At 36.3% G+C, this 24,875-nt stretch overlaps 1 long non-coding RNA gene across 2 annotated transcripts; it reads right to left on the bottom strand.

Annotated features, from left to right (window-relative positions):
* Window positions 1-10,304: 10,304 nt before the first annotated feature.
* LOC122240125 lies at window positions 10,305-14,221 on the bottom strand. 2 transcript variants are annotated; one of them, XR_006219466.1, is made up of 2 exons: window positions 14,079-14,221; window positions 10,305-10,775 (listed from the first exon to the last, which is right to left on the bottom strand). It is a non-coding gene; the product is annotated as an uncharacterized LOC122240125 (long non-coding RNA). The 2 variants fall into 2 exon arrangements; XR_006219465.1 differs by lacking the exon at window positions 14,079-14,221 and adding an exon at window positions 13,642-13,817.
* Between the last annotated feature and the right edge of the window lie 10,654 nt (window positions 14,222-24,875).

The following is a 24,875-nucleotide window of genomic DNA, read 5'->3' on the forward strand; positions in this document are numbered from 1 at the left end:
TTTGGCTCACTCATGATCTCATGATTCATGAGTTTGAGCCCCACATGGGGCTCTGTGCTACCAGCTCGGAACCTGGAGCCTGCTTCGGATTCTGTGTCTCCCTGTCTCTCTCTCTTCCTCCCCTGCTCACTCGCTCTATGTCTCTATTTCACTCTCTCTCAAAAATAAATAAAGATGAAAAAATTTAACAAAAAGATCATAGTATTCTTTTATCACTACTGTTTAGTCTGGTAAATGTATCACATACTTTTTAGTCAGCTAAAATTGGCATCTGGATAGTCATAAAGAGTGGGATGCTTAGAGACAGATCATAGAACTACAGGACTCTAAGTTATATAAAGCTTGAATGAACATTAGGGTTGTTACTGCAAATTTCTCTCATTATGTGGGTCTATCAGATCACCAGAGAAACTGTGTGACTTGTACAAAGTCATTTGGTATGACAATACAGTGAATTCTTATTGATAGTTGGGTTAAGTCTTTTATATTCCAGTCCTATGCTCTTTTATTTTGAACAGTAGAGTAAGGTGTCTATCACAGAATTTTTGATTTTTAAAGAGTTTGCTTTGCATAGAATTAAGAATTTTAAATTCAATTTCCTTTAAAGTAAGGAAAAAAATGCCACACACACATATGTATATACAGATATATAATAGAGAAATGTAGCATCAGTTGCTAAATAGAGAAGGGATATCTTAGACTTTTATTTTTTATACCATTAAAACTGTTATTAAATATATTGTTACTATTTAACATTTAATTAACTATTTGCTCTCTCATGGATGTATGATTTTTGATACATAATTGCAAACGATTGAAGTTGTGTGCTGTTTTGCTTTCCATGCTGCTGCTTTGCCAATGAGGAATGAAATACAACTATTTGAATGTATTAATAATCCTACAATGGAATGCTGCACTTTTTAAACATAGTAGATTATTGACATTTGCTAGGGGTATATCTGAGGTCTTTGCAAATCCCCAAATTGTCTGCCACTTATAGGATATGATTATCTAAATTTCCTCATCTATAAAAAGGAGAGAATTCCCTACTTGGTATGATAGTTGTGGGGATCAAATGAAGTCAAACAGCAACAAAAGAATAGTAGAGTTGCATTGAAAAGCAGATGCTTCTGTTTCAAAATCATGATTTCCAGAAAAAAATGCAACTTATGAGATATTTTGGACTTCCAGGGTTAGGTAAGAATGAATGAAAGATTGCAATCAACACTGTATCCGCAAAGTCCCAGTGACTACTCTCTATAAAAATTGACTTTATCTTATTGGTGCTTAATAAAAATGTTTCATTTCGTCTAGACATAACATTTCAGTATTTTTTGACTCCTATTAGCATATTGATTGAATCAAATGTTTTTGGTTATAATAAATTAACATTGCTTAAGAGAAACTGTTATGTACCTCAACTGAGGCACATAATGTATGTCTACTACATATTTCTTTATTTTCAGGCTCTGTAAAATATTTGTTATTAAATTAAAATACTAAGTCTTGTTTAAATCTATCTGTGGGGAAAACTGAAACATTGTCCTAGAACATCATAAACATTCTGAGACACAACAAATACTTATCGAGTACCTGCTATGTACCAGGTACTGTAAAAGCTCTGAGGACACAGGCAAAACAAAGCAGACACAGTGATGACCCTCATGTAATTTGAAGTCTAGTGAGAAAGTAGGCATTAGTTAAATAAACGTACCTATGGAAGGGTCAAAAGGACAGCCTAATGTAGTATAGGATATTGGTGGCCCTCAAATCATCAGAGAGGTACAAATGGACTTTCTATAAATGGTGTTGGGACAACTAGATAATAACTTGGACAGAGAGAGAGGTCCATGGACACTAGGATAAATTCTACATGACTCAGATTTCAATGTTCAAAAAAGGGGGGGTAGATGCAAAACAATGTGATTCATCACATCAATAAAAGAAAGGACAAGAACCACATGATCCTCTCAATAGATGCAGAGAAAGCATTTGACAAAAGACAGCATCCTTTCTTGATAAAAATCCTCAAGAAAGTAGGGATAGAAGGATCATACCTTGAGATCATAAGAGCCATATATGAAAGACCCAATGCTAATATCATCCTCAATGGGGAAAGACTGAGAGCTTTCCCCCTAAGGTAAGGAACAAGACAGGGATGTCCACTCTAGCCCCTGTTATTCAACATAGTGTTGGAAGTCTTAGCCTAGCAATCAGACAACACAAAGAAATAAAAGGCATCCAAATCAGCCAGGAGGAGGTCAAACTTTCACTCTTCACAGATGACATGATACTCTATAAACCCAAAAGATTCCACCAAAAAACCGCTAGAACTGATCCATGAATTCAGCAAAGTTGCAGGATACAAAATCAATGCAAACAAATTGGTTGCATCCCTATATACCATAATCAAGCAAGAGAAAGAGAAATCAAGGAATCGATCCCATTTACAGTTGGACCAAAAACCATAAAATGATTAGGAATAAATCTAACCAAAGTGGTAAAAAATGTATACACTGAAAACTTTAGAAAGCTTATGAAAGAAATTGAAGACACAAAAAATTGAAAAATATTCCATGCTCCTGGATAGGAAGAAAAAATATTGCTAAAAAGTCAGTATTACCCAAAGCATTCTACATATTCAATGCAATCCCAATCAAAATAACACCAGCATTCTTCACAGAGCTAGAACAAATAATCCTAAAATTTGTATGGAACGAGAAAAGACCTTGAATAGCCAAAGAAATCTTGAAAAATAAAACCAAAGCAGGAGGCATCACAATCCCAGACCTCAAGCTATACTACAAAGCTGTAATCATCAAGACAGTATGGTTCTGGCACAAAAACAGACACTCAGATCAATGGAACAGAATAGAGAACCCAGAAATGGACCCACAAACATATGGCCAACTAATCTTTGACAAAGCAGGAAAGAATATCCAATGGAATAAAGACAGTCTCTTCAGTAAGTGGTGCTGAGAAAACTGGACAGCAACATGCAGAAGAATGACCACTTTCTTACATCAGACACAAAAATAAAATGGATGAAAGACCTCAGTGTAAGACAGGAAGCCATCAAAATCCTAGAGGAGAAAGCAGGCAAAAAACCTCTTTGATCTTGGCCGCAGTAACTTCTTACTCAAGATGTCTCCTTTTTTTAAAAAAATTTTTTTTTTAACTTTTTTTTTTTAATTTATTTTTGGGACAGAGAGAGACAGAGCATGAACGGGGGAGGGGCAGAGAGAGAGGGAGACACAGATTCGGAAACAGGCTCCAGGCTCTGAGCCATCAGCCCAGAGCCTGACGCGGGGCTCGAACAAACGGACTGCGAGATCGTGACCTGGCTGAAGTTGGACGCTTAACCAACTGCGCCACCCAGGCGCCCCAAGATGTCTCTTTAGGTAAGGGAAACAAAAGCAAAAATGAACTGTTGGGACATCATCAAAATAAAAAGCTCTGCACAGTGAAGGAAACAGTCAGCAAAACTAAAAGGCAACCGACAGAATGGCAGAAGGTATTTGCAAATGACGTATCAGATAAAGGGTTAGTATCCAAAATGTATAGAGAATTTATCAAACTCAACAGCCAAAAAACAAATAATCCAGTGAAGAAATGGGCAAAAGACACGAATAGATACTTCTCCAAAGAAGACATCCAGATGACTAACCAACACATGAAAAAATGCCCGATATCACTCATCATCAGGGAAATACAAATCAAAACCACAATGAGATACCATCTCATACCTGTCAGAATAGCTAACACTAACAACTCAGGCAACGACAGATGTTGGCAAGGATGTGGAGAAAGAGGATCTCTTTTGTGCTCCCGGTGGGAATGTAAACTGGTGGAGTCACTCTGGAAAAGTATGGAGGTTACTCAAAAAATTAAAAATTAGAACTACCCTACAACCCAGCAATTGCACTACTAGGTATTTATCCAAGGGATACAGGTATGTTGTTTTGAAGGGGCACATGCAGCCCAAAGTTTATAGCAGCACTATCAACAATAAGCAAAGTATGGAAAGAGCCCAAATGTCCATCGATGGATGAACAGATAAAGAAGATGTGGTATACATATACAATGGAGTATTACTCAGCAATCAAAAAGAATGAAATCTTGCCATTTGCAACTACGTGGATGGAACTAGAGGGTATTATGCTAAGCAAAATTAGAGAAAGACAAATATCATATGACTTCACTCATATGAGGACTTCAAGATGCAAAACAGATGAACATAAGGGAAGAAAAGCAAAAATATTATAAAAACAGGGAGGGGGACAAAACATAAGAGACTCTTAAACATGGAAAACACACAGAGGGTTACTGGAGGGATTGTGGGAGGGGGGATGGGCTAAATGGGTAAGGGGCATTAAGGAATCTTAAATCCTGAAATCATTGTTGCACAATATGCTAACTAACTCGGATGTAAATTTAAAAATAAATTTAAAAAAAGGGGAGGGGGAGTAGAACTTCCAAAAGAAAATACGGGAGAATTCATCAGAACCTCAGAGTGGGGAGAGTCATTCTAATTCTGACTAAATATCCAGAAGCCCAAAAGAAAAGATTGATAAATTTAACAAGAAAACTGACAACAAATTCTGCAAGACCAAAAAATGTCAAAGTCAAAAGAATAATGTAAAACCAAAGCACAATATTTACAATGAATCTCTGATAAAGTCTAGTCTTCTTATGAAGAGTTCATAAAAAAATCACAAAAGGAAAGTATGAACAACCTAATAGAAAATGGGCCAATGACTCGTACCGAGAAAAAGAAATCATATTTGAGGACACTGAAAAAAGAGTCGAGCATACTTTTCATAAAAGCATCTCATGTTCAATTCACACCAAAAAGCATTTTTTCACCTACCAAATGGTAACAAATTAAAAGTTTAATTATACTTTTATTTTTTAGTCTGGGCAGCTTATAAACCACAAACATTTCTTATAGTTCTAGAGGCTGGAAAGTCCAAGATCAAGGTGCCAGCAGTCCTCTTGCTGTCCCCTCATGTGCAAAAGGGTCCAGGGAGCTCTATGGGGTCTCATCTATAAGGGCACTAATCCCATTCATGAGAGCTCCACTTAATGTTCTACTCCCCTCCCAAAGGGCCCACTTCCTAACACCATCATATAGGAGGCTAGGATTTCAGCATATGAATTTGGGGTAAGGGGACACAAAAACTCAGACCTTAACAAGTAGGTTGAAAGGTGATTAATGGGTGATAGATTTGACTCAATATAAACACCCCTCTTGATGTACTCGTGCTCAGATTCACTCAGACACCTACTTCTGTTTCTGCAGCTGGTGGTACTGGATTGCTTCCATCTTCACGGTAGTTCTCTACACAGGCAGCCTGAAACAGCTGAGCAGGAACAGCACAGTGCATTGGCGATTGGCTTCCTTGCCTTGGACTGATCACCTAAATAATTTCTATTTTCTGGGCGCCTGGGTGGCTCAGTCGCTTAGGCATCCAACTCTTGATTTTGGCTCCTGACATGATCTCATGGTTCATGGGTTGGAGCCCTGCATCCGGCTCTGCACTGACAGCTCAGAACCTGCTTGGGATTCACCCTCTCCCTCTTTCTGACCCTCCCCCCTTTACACTATAGTCCTCTCTAAATAAATAAATAAATAAATAAAACTTGTATCGTCATTTTATTTTTGCTTTTCTCCGTGCCTTTTTTTAATCTGGGATTTAACTGAGTATATATTTTAAATTTTAAATTTCTTTAAGAATGTTTACGTTCTAAAAAGCTTTTCTGCAGTAGAAATTTTATATGCCCTATAGTATTTTATTAAGTGAATATCACAATTTATTTAACCAGTCTATTAATGCATATTAAATTTGCTTCTCATTTTCCCTATTATAAATCCTTATGCATGAAGTGGAATTGAAGGATCAAATGGCACCGACATGCTGAGGAATTTCTATCTGTATTGCCTAATTTGTCTTCCACAACTGCTGATCAACCTTTTTCTTCCCCAGGAAGTTTATAAGTTTGTTTCTTTTATCTGTTTGTCATCATTAACACTAGGTAGTAGTAGACAAAAATCTTTATTGATATAATAAAAGCTCATCTCACAATAGAATACATGTCTGACTGTGCCACTGAACTCAAACCTTTTTATGTACTCATTTTATCTCTTGTCTATTTTTCCTTTGTCCATTTTCTTAGTGGTAATTTTACACAAAGCCTTTTCAGAAGAAATGATTTTACAAACTTTAATTCACCTGTCTCCACCTTTAAGTATTCTAGCTAACATATCCTGGGACTTTTGGTTCTGTTTTTTGAAAACAAATTATCAGGGGTGCCTGGGTGGCTCAGTCAGTTAAGAGTCCAACTCTGACTCAGGTCATGATCCCATGGTTTGTGAGTTCGAGCTTTGCATTGGGCTCTGTGCTGATAGTGTAGAGCCTGCTTGGGATTCTCTCTCTCTCTCTCTCTCTCTCTCTGCCCCTCCCCCACTTGTGCTCTCTTTTTCTCGAAATAAATAAGTAAACTTTAAAAAATTAAATTAGTGGTGAAAGAAAACCTCTTATTCATGTTAGCTTTAAGAGATGAAAATGAATAAATTACTAATATATTCCATTCAATTACGCTGAAAAGGAGAAGAGGCACAGTACCTTCAGGCTCTAATGTCTAAAAGAGAATAAAGATTCCTAATAGGAGTTAAAAGTATTCTGAGCTTTTTCTAGGCAATTAATTATCACACAACTTTTCAAGGTTAATGTTCACATTACATAGAAAATAACAGTGTTGAAATCAAGATATCTCAACAAATTCTTAAAATGAATCTATTGAGAACATTTGTGGCCACAACACATAGATTCAGAAGATTTCAAGATACACAAAAATTATGACTCTGACCAGAGGGCCTGTAGCCCGGGTGAATTAGGATTCACATTTGTGCTAAGATTCCCAAAGTCACTGTGGATTGTCCAGCAGTCTGGTTTCCGTATCAAAGTGCTCATCTAAGGCACCAGGGAGTACTGAAATGTGGCTCAGCCTCCTCAAGCCAGGTCATGTACCCTGAAAGAAGCTGTTTTTACCCAGAGGAAGGAATTTTTTATTCGCATGAAGACACTGGCCTCTTGCCAAGCCAAACACCCATTTGGGACTGCATCTCCCCAGAGGGAGGAGCTGTTTCTAATAACTCCTGAGGTATTTTCTAATTTATCCACCAGGCATTGTGTCTTTTCCTAATATATCTACCATGAGGAGGCACCTTATACTAATTTGCACCAAGGTCAGCAACCAATCTTGTTCTTAGCCTTAGCATTCTTTTTTTTTTTTTTTTCCTAATAATGTCTTATAAATGGCCATCGTGACTTGAAATCTTGCCCCTACACTACCTCTTTGGTGAAAAAACACCGGCTTTTCAGAGTTGTTTCACTAACAACTGCTAACTAGAAAGACCGAAGTTCTGGTTAAAGTCGAAATTCTATTAGCAAAAATGTTATTACCAGAAAATAGATTACAGAAACTTTGAGATGGATAATATTTTTTTTAATTATATTTGTTTACTAAAGAGTATGGAATTTAAGTTTTTTGCCTTCTCATATTTGTGTCAAAATTAAATTTTGTCTGTCTATATATTCTATTAAAAGTTATATATACATGCACATAAACGCACACACAAAAATAAATTCAGTTTTGCAACCCAATTTAAGTTCCATATATGCATTAACTATAATCCTTGCCGCCAGTCCTAATATCTCCATTATTGAATTCTTATGTTTGCTTTGTTTCTTGGTTGCTTGATTATGTCTTCAAGTATTTTTTTTCCAGAAAGGTATATATATGGATTGTGTATTTCCCGAGGCTTTACTCACAGTGTAGCACGATAGCTAAGGTAGGCTCTCAGATGAAATAGTTATAAGTTCATATCCCAATACTATCCTTTTCTGTGTGAATCTAAGTAAACTTAATTTTGCTTTTCATAGTTTTCAAACTTCTCATAGGGTTAGTGTGAAGCTAACAGAATGAATGCATGTAAAGTACTTACTAGAGAGTTAAACACATAAAGAGGACTTGGTACATATAAGCTGATTATAAAAATTTGAAGTCATAGTTTGCTTTCAAAACTGTAGACATTGCTTCATTGTGTTTGGACATGTAGTGCTGCAAAAGAAAAGTCTGGTTTCCGTTTTAGTTCCATTATAGGTATATTTCTTTTCTTTTTTATTTGAATGATTGCTTAATTATAATTTTCCTGCAAGTTTTGAATTCAATAATATTGTGAAAATGTGTATAGGTACAGTTCTCTATTGCTATTCTTTTGGATCTTCCAATCTTCACATCATCTTTTTCTAAATATATAAGAGGTATTTATTCTATTACTAGTACATTTTTATTTGATATGCTTTTATTTTAATATGGTTTTACATTCAGAAATATTAATTGTGTGTACATTGTTTTTCTTTCATACTTACGACATTTTCTGTCCTAGGTCTTCATCCATTTGTGTTTTTGCTCTGTATAATTGTATATTAAGTTTTTATTCCATAATAATTATCCATATTTGCTCTACTTCCATCAGTACAGACTGTAATTCTATAGTTTCCTTGTATTTATTTCCTATTTGATTCCATTTTTATATAATTTTTCAAAACTATAGGCTGTTTTCTATTTATTACCAGACTTAATATTTTTCTACAGTTTTATGGAATTCATGTATTTTGCATACTTCAGAGGAAAACAAAAAATTTCATGATTTTTTCCCCTGAATTCTGCATCAAAGTGCTTACAGTAACTAATCTCTCCTTCCCCTCAATTTTTAGGATGATAATCTCCTTACTTTGCTTTACACTATTTTTTCATACATCTCATGGCTTATTTTCATGTCATTTTGCTGTTCATTGATGATTAGATTATATGAGTTGCCCTTACAAGTTGAGGAATGGTAAGAATTTTACTCTCATATTTCCAGCTACAGGGCAGGATGACAAAGTCGATTTCTATTTTACTTTCCATATTCTGCCAAGCACACCCTAATTTTTCTCAACTACAAAGGTAACAGATTCCTCTACATCCTTTCATGCTTCTCTGATACCCCGAATTGTCAAAATTCATGAAAAACTACAATTGTCTTTGTTCACAGCTACTGTTTTTGTTGTTCATTTTTTTCCTTGACACTCTCCTCATCTATAATGTTTGTCTCATAATGACCACTCATAAAATATAGAAGAGTACTGCTAAAATCTATTGTTTTCTGGGAGCTCCTATCTCTCAGTAGATGCAGAAAGACCAGAAATATAGTTGGAATTGGAGAAAATTTAGCTACTTTCAAAAGACTCTGTTTTGTAACCATGTGGTTGCCAACCAGTTTCTGATGTACAAGATCCCCAAACTCTAAGTCAAGGAACAGGATATGAGAGAGAGATAAGCTCACTCCCTTCTCTTTCCTGGTAGATTTTATCTAGAATAAACAACATATTTTCTTCTGAAATCAGTTTTGTTCTCTTATACAATTTTAGTTCATGAATTTTGTTTTGTTTTTATATTTTAGAACAGTACAAACTCTGAGATTCAAATATCAACATTATACAACAGGTCTACAAATTTTTGCAAAGGAGTCTTGAGAAAATAAAATGACTCTACTATTAGGATAACACATGCTTAACCAAATGTATGTAATGTTGAACAGCATAGATTAAAATCAACATTTATTTAGCTTTAGACAAAGTCTATAGGATATAAATATATTAGACCTTGTGCTAAAAGCAGTACCTGAATACCTATACTTTTTGTAGTTATGTTCATTTCCTCAATCTGCAGTTGCTATAACTTGTATCAAATAAGATGAAATTAATTATTTAATCAATGGGTAAGGATATTCTATAGCTCTTTATGTGATTAATGGTTAGGAAAACAGCCTCTGGAACTAGGATGTCTGGGATCAATTCCCAATGATGTTACTTACTAATCCTGGGAAGGATGGGTGACTCTGCAAAGAATATCTTGCACAGAATTTAAAAATTTGAGATAACCAAGTTTGAGATGGGCAGGAACGAATGAAATGCCAGGACTTAAATGCATTTATCTCTTTCTCTGCCAACTTCATTTTCTTCTATTGCATTCCCAGGATCCCATGTGCCAACTTTGGCCACTGCAACTTTGTATGTATGAACACAGCAGCTTTGATGAAACTACCTTTAATATGTTTTCCAACAAAGAGGACAGGCCATCTTTTCCCTGAGCTCTAGTTAGAAACTTCTGCCCAATGACTGCCCAAGCTTGCAATCATATTAACTGTTGGGCAAGTATTAGTTTTCTATTGCTGTGAAACAAAGCACCACAAATTTCATGTCTTGAATCCAAACATTTATTATCCGATGGTTTCTGTGAATCAGGAGTCTGGGATCTGCTCAGGTTCTCACCAGGTTGAAGTCAAGTTGTTAGTTGGGACTGTGATCTCATCTGAAGCTGTGGGTCCTCTTTTTCCAGGCTCATTCAAGTTACTGGCACATTTAAGTTCCTTGTGATTGTAGGACTGAGATCCCTGTGTTCTGGCTGGCTGTAGGCTGGGGCACACTCCTCAGCCCCCAGGAGGCAAGGCTCATGTTCTAACCACCTGGCCCTCTCACATCATGACAACTTACTTCTTCAAAGTCAGCAGGAGAAAGTCTCTTTTGTTCTGGTACAGTGAAGTCTTGTACAAATAACATAATCATGGAAGTGATGATCTCGTCATTTTTACAGGTCCACCTCAGGGGTGGGGGTGCGGATTATACAGGGTGTGAATTCCAGGGGTGGAAATCTCAGGTGTCAACCTAGAATTGTGCAGACAGTAAGGGTTAGAGTATTGTGCCTGGACCGGACAGGGTCATTGGCCACCTCTATGAGCTCACAGAGAGCTCCCTTATCCTCTGCTCTCCTCTAAGGAGAGACCAAAACAGTACCAGTAATTCATCTGGGTTAGAAGATTTAAGGAGGGATGTTTTTATGTTGGTCTTTAACTTTTTTCTCTCATTTTTCAGGGTATAAAGATAGTGGATCTTTCCCGCTGGATATAAAGCCCTTGTAGTGAATAAGTCAGGGTTTCCTTGTCTTGCCTTTCCTGTCCCTCCAGCTAAGATAGTTTCTTCATCAAAGTGTCTCAGTAAAAATTTACTGCACTGAAGTCATTAGACATGTTAAATGTACTGATAATCTCATTTAGAAATAAATTCCCACCCATCCTGGCATACTTGTTAACAAATCTAGCAGGAAAGTCATAAACATAATGGACCAGACCTCAAATTATTTCACAACCACCCCATTCCAGAGATGAAGATCCTTTTTGTTTGGTCTCAATTTTCCATATGACATTTGTATTTTAGTTCACACCAATAAATAGAGATAAACCCAAGTTTTAATCTTGGATTCTGAAATACAGCCAGTAACACTTTATTAAACATACCATTTTCACTCTAAGCAAATTTATTTGGATTAATCCAGATGATTAAATCATTCCACAAAAGATCGGTTGCAATAACCACTTTTCATTTGTATAAATAAATATGCTAAAAAGATAATAACACAAATTGGTAGGAAATTTTGCATTGTAGAAAAAGGCCAATCCTAGTTACAGAACTAAAACACCAAACTTTTTGGCATCACATTTAAGAAATAAATACAGATGAAAAACATGCTGCTAATCCATCTTTTATTTTCTTTCTCTTGTAACTCATGCCAACAAAATAAAGCTTAGAAAATCTATAGCAACAATGGCTTTCCTTTAAATAGTGATAGAAATCTGGCTCACTTTGATTACATGTCAGCTTATAAAAGTGTTCTTTTTGTGAGAAAATTTAGAGTAAAATATCCCCTTGGAAAGAGGACATTTAAAAAGACCTGTAAGAACAGGGGACAGGAGACAAGGGAAGACAAAAACAGTACATCTAATCTATCTAGGTTAGAAGATTTAAGGAAGAATGTTTTTGTGTTGGTCTTTAATTTTTAAGCACTATTCCATTTTAACCTCAAAACAGTATACTCTTCCACAATCTGGAATGTGACCAATCTTGCTAGTCTAAAGAGTAAATCATTAGAAAAGAAAGATTCTCACATACATCACAGACAATTCAGAAAGAGACTCTTCAGATTCAAAGCAGAACCAAGTTAGAGGAACCCTGTAAGCCATGCATTAGTTTTTCTAGAGTGACACGACTCACCTTAAAACTTATATTTGCTGTTTCAACAACATTTAAAAATATTTACAATGAGGCAAGTTCCAAACCTAGAAAAGGGAGATGACAGTTTTATAATATTCCTTCAGGAAGTATTTATTCAGAAAATATTTGTTGAGTGCTCACTATGTAATGTATCACAATTGGCTTGTGAGTGATATGAAAATCAAAGGACGTACCCCCATGGAGATTACAGTCTGATAGAGATACTAAGATGTTCACATAAATTATATAAAAAATAGAATTCAATGAGCCATGCATTAGAAGCACTAAATGCCACAGAAGCATGGAGGAGGGGGACAGATCACTTGTTAGGAAACCAGGAAAAGTTTCATGAAGAAGGTGAAATAAGAGGACAGTATTACAGGGGAAAATGGTAACTGAAAATGTATGAAGTAAACTGAAATATTTCTGGAGGCTGTCAATGGGCACAGTAAGGAATCAGAGAGGCTGAGGAGCCATTGAAGACACTGGGAGTAGGAAAGTAACATTACCAGAACTGAATTCTAGGAAGATTCATCTGAAGACAGTTGAAAAGAGATTAAAATAGAGGAAAAACTAGAGAGAAGGAGACCTGTTCTAGATTAATCTGATAAAGACTGAAGGGATGCCAGGTATCTAGATGTGATGCTGTGGTTTATAATAAAAATATTTGGCCTTCATCCCTGTTTCCCTTGGAATTTCCTAAGTGATGGGAACCAAAAAGGTGTCTTTTGCTATTTTAATGAGGTGACTTTTGTACAAATACCAAGAATGGGGGCTGGTTGCCAGTGGGCCAACCATATGATCAGAGAGTTGGAACTTTCAGTCCCACTACCTCCAGGAAGGGGAGGAGGGCTGGAGGTTGAATCAATACCCAATGGCCCATGATTTAATCAGCAGTGCCTATGTAATGAAGCCTCCATAAAACAAACAAAAAGGATGGGGAGCTTCGGGGATGGTGAACACATGGAGATTTGGGGAGATCGAGGAGAGGGTGTGGAAGCTCCAAGTCTCTTCCCACATACCTTGCCCTTGCATCTCTTCCACGTGGCTGTTCCTGCGTTCCATCCTTTTATAATAAACCGGTAATCTAGTAAGTAAACTGGTTTCCTGAGTTCTGTGAGCCACTCTAGCTGTGCTGACAGCTCGGAACCTGGAGCCTGCTTCGCATTCTAGGTCTCCCTCTCTCTCTGCCCCTCCCTTGCTCACAGTCTGTCTCTCTCTCTCTCTCTCTCAAAAATAAATAAACATTAAAAAATTAAAAAAAAAACAAACAAACAAGAAATTAACTCAAAACTGTGTCCATTCAGGGCTGTTCACAACCTGGTCGGCTTCTGTTTCTTTTTCATGAGGCCCATGTTTCCCCGTCGCGTCCTCCTTCACCGCCTCCCCTTCCCTCCCTTCTTCCAGGCAGAGTGGAATTCTCTCCTCCACGCGCCAATGTAGCGGGACTCGCCTCCCACTTCTCTGGCTTCCCGCCGCTCACCGTTTCCATGGAGACCTTCTCTTAATTAACTCAACCTAGGGACGGGGCACGCGGGCTGCACGAAACCCGCGGGAGCGGCGAGCCGCCGCGGCTGGAAGAGCGCGAGCAGAGCGAGGGCTCGCTGAGCGAGAGCCGGGAGGAGGAAGCTGGGAGCGCCGCCGCCAGGTGGGCTGCGGTCGCGGGCTCGCGCGCCACCTCTGCGCCTGCCCGACCGGCGCCGGCGCGCGAACCTGGCGAAGCGCGCGCGGCGGGCTGCGTGGGCGCCGGCCCGCTCGGGCGCCTCGACTTCAGGTGTTTGCTCTCTCCTCCTGTCCCCACCAATTTAACCACTGTTAAAACCCGGGTCCTTTCCTTTAAACACTGTTCGGCTCTCCCGCGGCCCAGAGTTGGCTCCGCGGGCTCTTTCTAAACCAGCGCGCCACGGGGCGCAGACTCACGGAATTGAATTTGAGCCGGGATTTGCACTTGAACAGGCAGCCGGGAGCGGTCTTTCCACTTTGGCTTTCTTGCTGGAGCACAAAGCCTTCGAAACTCTAGTTTACGCTGAAGAGTTGGAGGAGGGGGCGGGGATTAATACTGTAACCCCGTGATAGAACAGTTACATCAGATTGTTGAGAAAAATGAACAAGGTTAAAACCTGGCAGTTTTGTGGAGGCGTCTCGATTGGATTATTACGTATTTCTTTTTAACTGGGTTGAATTTTATCTGAGGTGAACACGGTAGGAACTAAAGAGGATTTTGCAGGAAGAAACTTGCTTTGCAGTGGGCTTTAGAATTGATCATAGGGACCTGTTTAAGTGATATTTTTCAGTTTTCGAAATAGATGTATTTTAAATACTAGGTGTGTTAATTTTTTTCTTTAGATCTTAAGTTGAATATAAAGTTCTCAGTTGCCTAGGGAGTCTAGATTCCTAGGAAAAGTTGCACAAGCTTTTAGATAAATGTATTTAAAAATAAATTGAGTTGAAAAGACTTGCATGTTTTTCCCTTCGTCAATAGTTTTGAAATATTTTTCATAACGATGGTGTTATTTTAGAGTGTGAGGAATTACTTCCAAGAAAGTGGCAATATATAGTTGTTCTAGATTTCTATGGATTAAGATGAAAGTTTTACACAATGCGGTGCAATTTTGTATAATTGCCTGATAAATCATTTTACTTCTAACACCTCCTTTGTGTTTAATTACAGCAGCTTCTAGAAGCAAATTATTTTGTTATTTGTTGGAAAGTACTGGTGTTTCCAGTTTTTTTAGGTGGAGGATATTATGCAGCACTTACTTGTTAATGCCTTAACATTCAGTTGGATGAACAGTCTAACTTCAAAAGATATGACATTAAAGTGACACACACACATCCAAAGACTGAATAGTTTAGTTTTGATGCTAAAAAAAAAAAACAAAAAAACATGTTGAATATACTTTATTTTCCAGATGGAGAAATCAATTATTCTATTGCTCTGGTTACAATATGTTGTTAAGGTAAGACATCTTTGAATGTGTTTTGTTTTGAATAATTAGGTAATGGACAGGATACTGTTGCACTGAGTTTGTTTTAGAAAATGAGGGGTATGTTGAAGAGAAATAACACAAAACATTAGAGTTGGTACCTAAGACAAATTTTCTCTGCTAGATGTTCCACAAATCTGTGCAGATAGGTGGCATCTGTTTTCACTGCTTACAAATTGGGAGTAATCAATGGAGAGAGAGAGAGAGAGAGAGAGAGATCAGAATTTGGTAAAATTCATGGTATAGTGAGGCATTTTAAGGTTGTTTTTGTTAGGAATTTTGGTAAGTATACCATTCTTTTGAAAGCTGAAGTCTTTTTTACTTGTCGTCTAGGGAATATAAAAGGGCTCTGATCCTGCAGTCTAGCTGTTTTATCTCAGTTGCTAACATTTTCTTCATGGTATCAATGTACTGAGCCTCTAAAATAGCTCAGCCAAACATTTTGCACTCTACTCATTTTTACTGCAAGTGTGTTACCAAGAATGTCTGTGAAATATTTTAATTTTTTAGCCATTATCATCAAGGTACACAGTTGACAAACCAGGAGGGTGTGCTGTGTTTTTCCTGTGACTTTGGGTCTCTTTGTTCTCCCTGACTCCAGGAACATGGTGTTTCCTACTTTGGGAAAGATGGATCTTAAATGTCTTTGCCCTCATTTTACTTACCTTTCGTAAGTTACTTTCAAAATTACGTTTACAAATAGGGTATCCAATGGATATTACCTAATTCGTGTGTAGAAATTGATATTGTTAAAATAGTTTTCAATTATAATTTGGCATAGTTTAGGCTTAATTTTTGTAAGTTTGCTAATAAAATAATAGTAATAACCAAGAATATATTTTTATTTTATTTTTACAGTTACTTTTCTTTCCCATTTCAGATCGTTTGTTTCTGTTATATGCCAATGAATAATCGAACAACAACAGTTTTTATTGAATGGGATGAATTTCCTAAGGGAGGAAGTCCTGAATTTTATTTTTTAAAATATCAACTTGTTAATAATTTTGCTGAAAAAGTAAGGCATCTTTTTCTTGACTCTGATAAAAGGTCAGCATAGTGTAAATTTGTTGTGACTAAATGTTGCATCATAATAGGAATTTAATAGTTATTGAGATTTTTTCCCCTAGTTTTATTGAGATAATAATTGACATGTAATATTGTGTAAGTTTAAGGTATACAACATAATGATTTGATATATGTACATATTGCAAAATGATTACTACAATAAGTTTAGCTGACATCCATTATCTCACATAATTACAAATGTTTTTCCTTGTGATGAGAACTGTTTGCAACTTTCAAGTACACAACAGTATTGTTACCCATTATCACCCTGTTGTACATTATACCCCAGAAATTTTATCTTACAATTGGAAGTTTGTATCTTTTGACTATCTTCACCCAGTATTCCTCCCACCCCTGCCTCTGGCAAACACCAATCTGATCCATTCGTATGTTTGGTTTTTTTAAAATTCCGCATATAAGTAAGATCGGTATTTGTTTTACTGTGTCTGAATGATTTCACTTAGTGTAATGCCCTCAAGGTCCATCCATGTTTTTGCAAATGGCAGGATTTCCTACTTTTTTATAGCTGAATAATATTCCTGTGTGTGTGTGTGTGTGTACCAGATTTTATTTATCCATTCATCTATCAGTGGACACTTCGGTTGTTTTCTGTATCTTAGCTATTGTAAATAATGCTGTAGTGAACATGGGGGTGCCAATATCTCTTTGGGATGGTAATCTTGTGTCCTTCCCGTGTATACCCAGAAGTGGAATTGCTGGGTCATATGGTAGTTTTATTTTTAATTTTTTGAGCACCTTCCATACTGTTTTCCACAGTAGCTGCACAAATTTGTATTCTCACCAGTAGTCCACAGGGGTTCCATTTTCTTCATATGCTTATATAGCATTTATTGTCTCTTCTTTTTGCTGATAGCCATTCTGACGGGCGCCATTCTGACATTGTGGTTTTGATTTGCATTTTTCTAATGGCTAGTGATGTTGAGCACCATTTCATATACCTGTTGGACATTTGAATATCTTCTTTGGAAAAATGTTCAGATATTTTGCCTATTTTAACTGGATTATTTATTTGTTGTTGTTTGTTTGCTTCTTGTCATTGAGTTGTATGAGTTCCTTATGTATTTTGGATATTAATCCACTATAGATTTGTGGTTTGCAAATATTTTCTCCCATTCCATAGGTTTTTTTTTATTTTGTTGAACTTTTCTTTTGCTATGCAGTTATTGAGATTTTTTACTTTTATTTTATTAATGTATGAAATGTTAGCATTTTTTGAAATATCTTTAGTAAGTGATCAAATTAACACTCAAGTTTTTCATAGGAATGATTTTTTAACTATACTATATACTATATATACTATACAGAGAGTTTATATCCTGTATACACATATTATGTACTATACAGAGAGTAATTATTTAAATCTTCTCATGGTTCATGGGTTTGAGCCCCACATTGGGCTCTGTGCTGATGGTGCCAGGCCTGCTTGGGATTCTCTCTCCCTCTCTGTCCCTCCCCCACTCACTCTCTATCTCTCTCTCTCTCTCTCTCAAAATAGATAAATAAAAAAAATTTTTAAATAAATAAAATATCATTTATGTAAAAATAAGTATTTTCTGTATATGTTTACATTCTGTATGAAAAATTGCCTCTTATAAAGGAAATGTACAAAAGTCAGTCTTTTAATGAATGTACCTGACACAGTTAACAAATACTTCACAAGCAGATGAATCTAATTATTTACAGAATGTCAAAAGCATTCCTGCAGACCTGCAAAAACTTTCAAAGTCAGTAATACTAGAGGAAAATGAAGACTATCACATCATTCTACAGTCTATAAAATATGGACAAATTTTAAGTGAAAAGTCATTTGAAACCCGTAAGTAATTTGTATTTTTTGTTCATCTATATTGCCTAATTATAAAAGGGAAACAATTTTATTACCAGATAATCTGAATTTTACAGTGATTAACAGGTATATGATAGTCCAAAATTGCATCATCATGTAGTGTTTTGTTTTTTAACATAATGTAAATTTCAAAATTTAAAGGAAATTGTAAACTAAAGTAAGAATAAGATTTTCATTTTTGACACTTGATGTGTACTAATATGAATAGATAGGCATAGTAGAGATGTTACATGTAATCTATATTATCTACAATATTATAATGCAGATTTGTAATCTAAGTCATTCATTTTAGGTAGAGTACAAGAAACTCCCATAGAGTCTAGAAAATATTTTATAGTAGATAATATGCTTTCCTCTCATGGTGATTCTTTTGTAATATACTTCAGTATCTTGTGTTTCATTCAGTTTTATTTGAATCCAACTAATTATGGTCCTTGATTTTTTAGGTGGTTTCTCAACTAGCAATATTAAAACAAAAGCAACAAGCACGAGTGTTTCCTTTAACTGGAGTGTGCTGTCTTCCAGTGACATTTTAGTGTCAATATCTCTCAGTAATTCTACACAAATTATGGAAAATAATATTACAGCTTATGAGTGGGCTAATTTAAAACCTGCAACCTTATATGCTTTTAAATTTGAATTTAAACAATTGCATTTGGATTTTATAAATGTATTTCAGAGACTGGATGTTCAAGTAGAAACAGGTATTATCAATATTTGGTTCATTATTAATATATATCTTGTAGATAACTTGGTAGATGTATTGTTCTTTTCACAAGTGTTCAGCCTAATATTAGCCACTGTAAACTGCTAGCAAATGAACTAACATAGTCCCTTTTTATCTAACTATATCATCCTGACATTTGACTGATTTATTGAACAAGCTGGATTTAGCAAGCTTAAGTTAAGAGCCAACTTTATTTTCCTTCCACCACTTTTAAAAAAAACTGAACCAAATAGGTTCTGTTTTCCTTAACTCTGGCAATCATTGGTAGCTTTATAAGTGACTAAAGTATCTATAAATAGTCTCTGGTATTAACCAGTCTATTAAAATCCAACATAAAAATATCAATCTTTCATCCTATTTGAGACTTCTCCATTATTCATCCCACATCAGACCTGACCAAAATTTGGAATACTGCAAGGGAAGGGGAATGTATTTAATTTTTTATGGCTTCTCAGATCCATTTCCTTCCTCCACATGGTGGGAAAAGATTTAAGAAAAGAGGAAGAGGAGAGAGTCAGAGACAGCTAATCAGGGTGATACACTCTCTGTGATGGGCTAAGAGTCCTATTTTAATACCTTCTATAGGAATAAACTTGAACCACAATATATGTTTACAAGCAAAGTAGAGAAACATGTGAGTAGTAAGAAAAAGATAGTAAGGTAATTAAGCATCGCCTCTTCCCATCCTCCTTCTATAAAAAAAAACAAGACAACAGTTTCTTCAAAACATCCTTCACACATCTTCCTAATTTCAACATTGTTAAAATACCAACAAGAGTTAAAGTATAATATATACTCTCAACAGGTTGATATTTTCCTGTGTTTCTATGGTGTGCAATCTTAGAGAAAAAGACTTAAGTGTTTTTTGAAAGGTGAACCCATTTGAAGCCAAGTAGCTGTGGCAGAGAGAACAGTTCTTAGCCAGTATTATGTCTAGTTATTGAAAATAAAAATAAACCTGAAATAAACTTAAAAAGTCTTCATAAGAGGAAGGGAAAGGAAGGGCAACCTAAAGTGACTAAAAAAAAAATCTGTGGTTTTTGTTTTAATTAAGTTATAATTTTGCAATAATTTTGCATAATTAATTCTTACAACTACTTAAAGACTATTTTAATTGGTAGTAATTCATTTACTACTTGACTAATAGCAACTTTAGCACTTTTGCTCATTTGGGAAAAATATAGGGAAAAGTGCACCATTAATACTATGAGGTTTTCATGATTAACTACCATAGATGTTAAGAAATGTAATTATGAAATGTTATATTCCTGAATTCATCTTTCACAAAACATTTTTCTTTTGGTAGGTTCATGTTCACGAGGATGGGTAGCATTAAAAAATAGCTGTTATAAAATTAGCAAAGAGAGTATGCCGTGGGATATAGCTGAGCAACATTGTAAGTTATCCTTAAGTTCAGCACACCTTGTGGATATAAAAAATGAAGAGGAAAAAAACTTTATATTTTCACTCCTCAGGTCGAAGAATCAAATAATAATATGGACTGGTCTTAATGATTTGAAGGTAAGTATATGTAAAGAAATGCATAAAATGATAAAACTTACCCCCCCGCCCAGTCTCTCCCTCCCACTGTCCCTTCCTTCCTTCCTTCCTTCCTTCCTTCCTTCCTTCCTTCCTTCTTTCCTTCCTTCCTTCCTTCCTTCCCCATTCAATAAATACTGAGTACTTCTTGTAAGCCACACCCTGTTTTCTTTTTGTTTCTCTGTGTCAATCTGTCTCTTCCTCCCTGCCTATCCTCCCCCACCTCTGCCTCTCTTTAGAGCAATTTAGGTTCATAACAAAATTGAGGGGAACGTGCAGAGATTTCCCACGTACCGCCTGTCTCCACATATACATAGCCTCCCCCATCATCAGCATCCCCTACCAGAGTGGTACAGTTATTACAACTGAGGAACCTGCACTGGCACATCATAATCACCCAAAGTTCATAGTTGACATTAGGGTTTGCTCTTGGTGCTATACATCCTATGGGTTTGGATGAATGTATAATAATAGACAGTAATTATGGTATTATGCAGAATATTTTCATCACCATAAAAATCTAATGTTCTCTGCCTATTTGTCTCTTCCCACCCCCTTCAATCTCTTTTGTAGGCATCTATTTCTTTATGTAGGGTTGCTTTAATTTTGGTCTTACCTAGACCTGTCTTAAGTGTTGGTGATTTCATCCATTTCTTCAGTTATTTACCACCTAGCCCAATTGTTCTTAAATATTTACCCAGCCCACTTGTCTCTTATGAGCTCCAGACATTTATCTAATTTTCTTCTGATTATTGCTTCTGGAATTTTCCACAGACACTTTAACAATGCCCAGACCGTCATGTCATCTCCTCACCAACCTGCTCCACTTCCTCTATTTATCACCTCCATGAACAATACAGTAATGTGAACCTGAAAATATGGAAGATTTGTTCATTTTATTTCTTTTACTTACAACATGCAGGTTTATGAAATTTAATTTTACTAAAAGAGATGTGGAAAGATCTGAAGATTTTACTCAATACTGGTGAGATAAGGAAGGTGTGACATTTTCTCAAACGTTCTTATCACTATGGAATACCTCATGAAATTTCATTTTGGTCAGCTTTGTGTGGGAAAACCCAAGACCTAGCACAGTTCTGTCTAGTCTGTATTTTCTTCTTGATGATCCATTTTTTAAAAATTTCCTGCCATTCAAAAATAAATCTGTTCTCCATGGCATAGCCTGGCATGTAGTGACCCAAAGCAAATCCTATCAGTTTGATACCAATTTTTCTGTGAAACTTGGCATAAGCTTGGGGAAAGCTATTGACAGTCTTTAATTACATTTTCATCTTTCTCTTTTTGAGCCTCCTTTATCTTTTCATGGGCAGTGGATGAAGCTCTAATAGAGATTCCTCAAACTGCAGTTCATCTCCGACATCTTACAAGTCTGCCTCCCAGCATGCCAGTCTCTTTTCAAGCAGACCAGTTAGTGTACATATAGTTGTTTCCTGCTGTTAGCATGATTGTTATAAACTGTTAAATTAGAATGTACTCTTCTAATAGTTCTGGTTACTGGTTTCTGTTATAAGGTCCAGGTCATATGGTCATGATACCAAAGTGAGGATTCCCAAGGCACCGTCATGGTCACTGTGTATTCAAAGGGGTCTAAGACAGTCACTGCTTTTACGATACTTAAAAATAATTTAGGAGGTAAATGAAACATCAAGGTAACTATTAAGAAGAACTTCCTTTATACTAATAGCTGAGTCGTATAATGTCTCCAAAGTGCTAAGTACCATGCTATGTGCTTTTCTTGTATGACATGTGAGGAAATTGGTGCCCAGGGAGGTTAACTTGCCCATGTGGAATGCATCAGAGTCTGCTCTTAACCATTATATTCTAACCTCTGCATCAAGCTGGTCTCTTGAGTTTAACCATCAAAGTCACCTGCAGAGTTATAAGCCTGTGACAGGTAGAGAAATTAATTTCCCCATCCACTCGTGCTGAATAAGTGTGAATTTGTTACTGGACGTGGAGGATAAAGACTGTGTCTTGTTCATCATTGCGTTCCCAGCTTCCAGTTAGAGGCTGGCATTTCACAGGAATATAAAGGCTAATAGTTCTAAATTCCAATCTAGAAAGTTTATATTGGTAACTCTTATTTTGTCCTCACAACAACTTTATGAGGTAGACACTATCATTCTCCTTTATAGGTAAGGAAAATGGAGTTCAGAAGAATCCTGGTCACATTGCTGACAAATGGCCGTGCCAGGCTTTGAATCTGTGTCAGTCTGACCAACACTGTGCTCTAACCTCTGAAGCATACTGCCTCTGAGCCTCTGACTGTTTTCAAAACTGCTGTGCTATATATTCAATAAAGCATTGAAATAAGTTTTTTTATTGAAAAATTTATTGAAAAATAAATTTTTCAAGGAAACAGTATTCCTCCATTCTATTAGGTGGAATTGGAACGTATTAACATCTCTTATATGTGAGAATTGAGGTCAGTGATGGTCACCAGTGACATCCCTTAGCAGAAAGGTGTCGGCAACCTCCACCGACACATGTGACTTATGTGATGACTTGAAATAAAGTAACTAACAGCTAATGAATAACGGTCTGTCCCTTCACATGCACTGCCTCTTTAATCCTCTGATAATTGAAGATGCAAGTAATATTATGATACCCACTTTTTTTGGATGAGAAAATAAAGGTGTAATGTGAAATTCAGCAGTTTGCCTGAAGACATATGGCTAATGAATGAATAAAAGTGAACTCTGTCTCTAGCTCAGAATAACTCACAAAGGAGAAGTATTTGAAGATATGACACTTTTCCTTCAAATTGGCTTATTAATTTGTATATCTTATTTCAGAAAGAAGGTCATCTCACATGGATAGATGGATCATCTTTTGGCCTTAAGAAAAATGAAATCTTTTCTTTTCCACTGCTACCCAAGAATGAAACAGATTGCTACATTTTACAGCAAAATGCAACTGGATCAAACTATTTCTTTACAAGATTTTTCTGTTATGTTCCACTGCCATATATTTGCAAATACGAGTGTAATTATTTTTGTTGATATTCTCATATCATGTATCTCCCTTTTATTATTTTAAAGATAGAATTATGATTTCTAGTTACAAATAATGCTCCTCTCTATTTTTTTCAGCACTTTCTCTGCAGGAAAACCTTTCAATCTATATAAAGGATATCGGAACAACTGAAGTTGTATTTGGTTGGCATAATTCGAATGGTTGGAATAATTTGGATAAGTGGCTAAAACTGGGATATAAAATTATTATTAAATATTATTTAGATTATACAGAAGAACAACATTTTGACAGCATATCCCCAAATGCTACAGAAAAAACAATTACGCAATTGTGTCCTGGCCATGTTTACAGATTTTTACTCTTTGCAATAAATGAATGGGAGGCAAAAACTATGTTAACTTCAATATTCGTTGTTGAAACACGTAAGTCACAAAACATCTGAAAGTATGATTTTTCAAATATTGAATATTATAATTAGCAGATATTTCCTGAAGGTCTGGTATTTTCTCATAACATTCTGGGCATACCTATATCTTTAGCCATTTTAAATTACAATGAATGTATTTATATCTTTGGTTTTTCTATTCAACTATAAACCCATAAGGGCAGGAACTATATCTATTTGTCTTATAGCACAAATTAGACTGGTGCCCAGCCCACAGTGGATAATTAATACATTTTTGTGGAACTTACATTTTGATATGTGCTAAGAGCAGGAGATAAACAGGTATGCATTCTGGATTTGGGGAGGCTTATTACAATGAAGAGAATTTGTAAGGTGTAAAAGTAAAAGCAAGCAAATGCTAGCAAACTGTTGCAAAATATAATGGCCTAATTCCTAGTCAGTGGGACATTTAAGAAATACTTTCTAGAATGCATAAGATGGGTAACAGGAAGGCACAAGGAAATAAGAGACTTAGATTCAAACTTGAAGGAAGAAAAGCACATTGTGAGCAAAAGTGTGGAGATATGAGTTTGTGGGAAAAGAATAGTGTATGTAGTGTGATTGGAGAAGATTTTCTCAGGCATCAGGGTAAATCAGTTTATGTCGTAAGCGGTACCAGATTTGGGAGGGCCGGTAGTGTTAGTCTCAGATGGTTGAACTTGACCTCAGAAGCACTGGAAATCCAAAAAGAAAAAAAATTTTTTTTTAATTTAAAAAAAGCGGGGGGGGCGGCGCCTGGGTGGCTTAGTTGGTTAAGTGTCTGACTTCAGCTCAGGTCATGGTCTTGGGGTCTGTGAGTTTGAGCCCTATGTCAGGCTCTATGCAGACAGCTGAGAGCCTGGAGCCTGCTTCGGATTCCGTGTCTCCCTCCCTCTCTGCCTCTTCCCTGCTCATGTTCTCTCTCTCTGTCTCAAAAATAAATAAACATTAAAATTTTTTTTAAAAGCATTGGAAATCTGTTAAGACTATAGTTTCTAAGACTTGCTGTACCTTTTACAAAACACTTTTAGTGCATAATCTCTCAAAGGTCATACCTCAACCCTGGAGTAGCTATGTAGAAATGAGAAAACTGAGCTTCAGAAAGGTTAAG

The sequence above is a fragment of the Panthera tigris genome, chromosome B4 (genome assembly GCF_018350195.1).
Source record: "Panthera tigris isolate Pti1 chromosome B4, P.tigris_Pti1_mat1.1, whole genome shotgun sequence".
NCBI classification, from domain to species: Eukaryota; Metazoa; Chordata; class Mammalia; order Carnivora; family Felidae; genus Panthera; species Panthera tigris.